Source organism: Phalacrocorax carbo, chromosome 4 (genome assembly GCF_963921805.1).
Source record: "Phalacrocorax carbo chromosome 4, bPhaCar2.1, whole genome shotgun sequence".
Taxonomy (NCBI): Eukaryota; Metazoa; Chordata; class Aves; order Suliformes; family Phalacrocoracidae; genus Phalacrocorax; species Phalacrocorax carbo.
In genome coordinates, this window is record NC_087516.1 from 81,940,691 (window position 1) to 81,946,690 (window position 6,000).

The 6,000-nt window shown below is 42.8% G+C and overlaps 1 protein-coding gene across 1 annotated transcript in view; it reads right to left on the bottom strand.

Moving 5' to 3' along the window:
- The window catches only part of SHROOM3 (shroom family member 3), a 105,642-nt gene extending 102,746 nt beyond the window's left edge, over positions 1-2,896 (bottom strand). The window contains exon 1 of the mRNA XM_064450687.1: positions 2,746-2,896. The gene's annotated coding sequence lies outside the window, so the exon portion shown is untranslated. The remainder of the gene's footprint in view (positions 1-2,745) is intronic.
- Between the last annotated feature and the right edge of the window lie 3,104 nt (positions 2,897-6,000).

Sequence of the window (6,000 nt, forward strand, 5' to 3'; positions counted from 1 at the left end):
CCTACTTTTATCCCTTCTCATCCGCTTTCCCTCTAGCACTGGAGACAAAATCTTTGTCTTCTACCTTGCCACCAACTGGCCAGAGTCCTGAGTCTTGTCACCTTTGGTGACAGAGAGGATTCAGAAAAACTTGTGACCCACTGCCCACAAAGAAGTCGGGACCTCACATTTTTGTTCTTTTGCTGCTTTCATGCCAGGACTGCAGGGTCAGCTGGGACTGTGTCAAATTACCTGAAGTGAAGGCTGGGCTCTTAGCTCTGAATTGCAATTTCTCAGTTCTAAGTTTATGGATCACCACTGAGCTTTAAAGGTGCACAAAGGGCTCAAAATACCTTGGCAAAGAAATAGTATGTGAATGTAATACCTCTTAAAGTTAATGTGCTTGATTTTTCTAGCAGTGATGAAATGAAACCATGAAAGCCTCCAAATAAAATTTTCTTCAAGTTCACTATAGTGTTCCAAAAAAGGCAAACATCAAATACCCTTGCATACTCATCAAAAAGAAGAAGAAAAGGTGAAAACGTCTTGGGAACATAAAAATAATGGAGAGAGAAACTATTACGTTACACTGTGAAGCGTAATTTCAGAATATCAAACACTGCTGGCTGATTATCAATTTTTTTCAGAGGTGGGACACCTCCGCTTTCAGTAACTCAGCTGTAACGAGAACCCTGTGATTGATGCTCATTGGGATTGCTCTGCCTCTCATGATTTCTACTGCCTGTGAAAAAGTAGTCAAGGAAATCAAAAAGTTGATAATTTTCTCTTTTAGCTTGAAGAAAGAGGCCTCAAAGCTTTCTAAGAGATGTGGCCCTGTGATTCAGGCATCTCCCAAGGAAATATTAGGAACTGCTGAATTTTGGCCTGACTGACACTGCTGACCTCGAGGACATCACTTCTCTATGTATAAACTCATATATGCATACATACATACCTATATGTCCACGCATGCAGGTATGTATATGTATGTGTGTGTGTGGGCGTACATATCCAGGCAGAGAGAGTGCTTATTCACTCCTGGTGTCCAGTTTGATACACACAGGAACGATCTTCCCAATGTACTTCTTCCAGTTTGTAGGAAGCAAAAGAGCTTTTCAGAACTTAGGCAGGTTTTAGTCCCCACCAGAGAAATGTTGCTAATGAAAATATCTAAGTAAAGGGGCAAAGAAGAAGTCTGGGATGAAACAACTGCAATAGGACTCCAGGCTTTGGTTGTCTATCCTTTTCTCCTTCCTTTTCTTTCTACTTCTTAGGTGGACAGATCAAATGCCAGAAACAATTCTCAATTTAGGCCAAACAGAACCAGTCATTTTACTAGTTCATCTTGGCAAAATGAAATTAAGATGTGACAAAAGGGTTCTATTTCCAGTTTTGCTAAGTTAGTTTGAATTAAACAATTTGTTCAGTCCATACAGTTGGACTACAATCTACATGGGCCTTAAATAAAAGCCATTTATTTGTGGAAAACACTCAAATTGCAATGAACTACTTTTGCAAATATCCTCCCAATGGCTATAAAAACCATCTCCCGGTTCTGTATATTAACATCCAGAATTTGTCATAAGGTCGTTGTCAGTAAAGGTGCTTTAGATAAAAACCAGAATAGAGCCAGTATAAGCACGGAACATACCCAAAGAGCAGGACGGTGTCTAAGCTGTTCATGCCTGCCCTACTCGGACATCACCGCTCAGACCTTAGTCAGCTGTTCCAACTTAGCAACCCAAGCTGATACCTTGTGTTTGGCTAATGACAGCTCCTCAGCTATGCTGGTCTTGACCCAGATTCCTTTCTGGCTAAGTGTGGAAATTCAGGGCAGGGCGCTGCATTAAGCGATACCAGCTATCACCTAAATGGCACAGAAAAAACTGTTTGGCCATGCCCACAGTAAAAAGCACACAGGAAGCATCTCTATTAAGGTCTTAACACCACCCCACCCCCACTCAAATTCCAGACCCAAACACCTCTGACTCAAAATGTGCATCAAGATTCAAGTTCTGTTTCCTGACCCCAAGACAAACATATCTATTATTCATGTCACCAAAGATCATCAGCACTATTTGCTTAGCTGAGTTACACTCAGCACACCATCAAACCCTGCACACTGGCATCACTGCTCATTACCATTTACAAGGCCTTTGACAGCCAGGGAAACAGCGACATAGAGCATGTGAGAGATGACTGTGTGATAGCACAGAGGCTGTTGCTCAGAAGATGCAGGTGAAGTGGATGCACATTGCCCTAGACCACATCCTGAATACAATATTGGTCAGACTGCTCTCGGTCAGCAGAGCCACTCTATCACTCACCTGCAGAACGTGAAACAGCTCCAAATCTTGCTGAGGCCAGTGGAAATCTTTCTGCTGTCACAGAAACAGCGATAACATGCAGCAAATGAGGCAAGAGCTATGTACAGAACTGCCACTCTTTCACAGGGAGCCCTAAGCACTTTGAAGGAAGACGGGACAGCTTGTACATCACTGAACAGGAATCCTGGACTGTCATGTGGCAGGGGAGCAGCGGGAGAGATTTGGACAAGTATTTCATGTGCTTGGAGGTATCAGTAATAAAGGAGTCAGAAATGCTGGCTGGAAAGAACAAACATTCACCCTTGGGCTTGTATGCTTAAACAAGGTTTTTGCCAAGATTAGGCCAAGTCATAGGCTTTGAGCTGGAGAGATAAGGGGAATGACTGTGTCACCCTGCAGGCAGGAGAGAGGGAGGGAAGGAGTGGTGGATCTGTCCTACCTGCGGACGACTAGCTTCAGTTTCTTGTAGGACCCTTTAACAAGGGAAATGGCCTCTCTCCGGGAGCTGCTCAGTTCCACCTCATTGATGTTTACCACCTCGTCACCAGCCTGCAGCTTGGAAGGCAGGGAGTCCGCTTTACCTCCCTCTTCGATCTGCACAGGAAAGAGAGGAGAAAGAAACGGTGAGACGTGCTATCACATGCAGAGCTGAGCACGCATTTCTGTTGAAGGAATTGGGTCTACCAGCCCCAAACTCAGCTCTCTAAGAAATGTCTCCCTTTGCCAGCCAGCTTCCTCAAAGGTCCGTGCTTCCCTCCCCAATGTTTCATATAGACAGAAGCTGGGGATCGGTAGTCAAATTAATTCTGCCAGAAAGCATTGCTTTGAATAAGCCTGAAAAGTCTTTGGTGTTTGGAAGCAGTAAACATCAGCAAAACGGCCACAGAATGCCTTCTGATAACCTAGGCACAAACCCAAGAGCAAAGCCGGGATTAGAAGAGCTTGGATGTGATTTTTTTGTGCAAGCTCCTCTTCATGATCTAGCTGGCTGATTAACAACAGCTTCTTGCTTACTGGCCAGCAACAAAGCAGATGCACATAGGTGTATGTAGTTAATGACGTGCAGCACCTCTGCAGGGTTTTTCAGCTAGGGATTTAAAGAAAGTGGATAATTATTTTGATTTTATGAGGAAGTAAGCAGCCTGCTCAAGGATGTGTAGTGGTAAAGCTAGAAGGAGAATCCTGGGGCACTTTCCTCTGTTTTGTACGGGCCATCACGTACACTATGTAGTCCTTCATGCACATGAATTCTCCATCAGTGTGCCAGCAGAAATACACCAAGTCTGCAAAGAAGTAAGTGACAAGGCAGAGGACAAGAAAATTTGGCCCAGAGTCTCTGAATCTCAGCCTTGTGCACTAATGCACTACCTCTCTGCAAAGGCATACTAGCACAGCAGAGGGCAAGGTTATATATATGGGTTAATGCACTGCAAATCCTGAGTTTCTGGAGACTCAGGAGTGCCACTGGTTCAGAGTGCAACTGCTATAGGTTTTATTACAAAACTTCCCACCACAAAATCTGATATTCAAAGCACCTGGCAGTCCCTGTTCAACAAAAGCTGTGACCTGTGTTCATAATTGTCATGTGACCCAGACTTAAGTATAACATCTGATGGCACATTAGAAGGACAATCTCTTCCTTCAGGCCTGCACCCAGACATCATACTGAGACAGAGACAGGTATTTGAATTGGCTTAAGACTCTGATCCAGCCAGGGGAAGGGCTGCAATTTGCAGGGGTACCAGTGAAATTGCACACACACTTCTGCAAGTTCCTTTTATTTCAGGTCATGCCAGGCAAAGTGTAATTGAGCCATAACCCAGACATGTAACTCAGCACATGCAGACATACAACCCAGACTTTTACCGGAACATTGGTTTCAGTGTTGAATGGTAATTTCTCACAGGCAAAGCCAGTCTGTTCTTCTGAACAATAGTATACCAGCTCACGTACCTTCTAAAACTTAAAATCTGACTTCCATAAACATTAGCTAATAAATTCTCTGAACTCCCTACAACGGTAAGTAAAAATCATTGTCATTCGTCGTACCAGGAAGTCATTCCACTGACGAATGAGATTTTTCTTTTCTTCTTAAGAATGGATAAAACCACAGGAATGAGTCTTCATATAAAGAGCCTTGTATCACAATTACCAGGAAGGGTGAGAGATGAAACATTAGACCTTGCTGCCAGCATGAATAAATAACTAACTAAAAATGCAGTGTTGGTCCGGTTTGTTGCTGCTGTAAAGGAAAATAGGTGGGTATCATTTCTATGAAATATAATAGAGTGGGATACTATGGGTTAGATTAACTTGTGACATAGTCAACCGAAGGGATTTTTGTGTTTGTTTTTGTTTTGTTATGTTAGATCACATACAATGGAGAAAAGACATTCTTGGAAAAATATCTCCTGTAACAAATACCAACAGCTTCAAAGGCTGAGAGCATTTCTGTTAACTTCTGCCTTGATGAACCCTTACCTTAAAAAATCCACAAAATTGTGGTCTGTGCTTTATCCTCTAATAATCCAAGTTGTATTTTTGTATTGTAGGCTTTTTTCACTCCACGGGATAACTGTTTTAATGTTCTCTTTGCAATCACGTGGGCTAGGCATTTCTTTTTGTCCTCTTTTTTAGTGAAAATGGAAATTTGGATTCTTCCACAATCACCTTTATAAATAATGTAAAATCAAAGACTTTAAGGAAAGACTAAACCCCGCAACACTTCTGATAAGGTTGCTAACATTATGAACAGCTCTGAAAGAAATCTTTCTTCAAATCTAGATGTGTTCCAGCTTATGCCTATGCCAAGGGCTCTTAAACTGCAGCTTGCAAGGCCGTGTAGCCAGCCGCAATACCATAGTAAAGAATGCCTTTAAGAAGAGTTTGCTAGGACGAGTATACAGTCATCTGCAAGTAGTTCCAGAGGCTGCAAGTGATCTGCTTTGCTCCTGTGTACATAAACTATTGACGAGCAAGACCTAAAACAAGACCCATTTTTTTGTGATTAGAAGCTTTTGATGGCAGCATCAAAACCGTATTACTTACGTACCTAGAGAGACTATAAATGGAGATGAGGATTGATCTTCTGTTGTTTACGTAGTTACCTCACCTATCAGTAATGTGTTAGCCTTCTCATCTGTCTATTGCTTAGGTAGAGTTGTGTCATCTATTTGGCTGGGGTTCCCTGGATGCAAATTCATTAAAGTTCCTGAAGAAAAACATTCACAACAGGCCTGTGACCTGGCACTGCCACTCCTCAGAGAGTCGAGAGAGGCAAAAAGACTCTGAAGGTTCCACCAAAAGCCCAGAAACAAGGCACTGTCTCCCAAAGCAAGGCTCAGATGCTCCACGTTCATTTCTTCTCTCTGAATGCTGCCGAAAATATTTGTGTTTAAGGAGTGGTGATATTTCAAGGAAAGGACTGAATGATTCAAACAAAACAAGCTGCACTATAAACACAAAGCTTTTTCTCTACCCAGCGTAACAATTATCAACAAAGCAAACAAACCTCGGCATACGTGGAACCTATTTAAATGAACACCTGCTTCACTGGGCAAGGCTGAACCAAGCCAAGGATGAGACTCCGCTGGGTCTGTGCTGCACTGAGCAGGTAAGGATGGAAGATGCTTGCAAAGGTATGCACGCCACAGCAGACAAATAATACGCAGGCAGGCCACTTCTGCATGTGGTT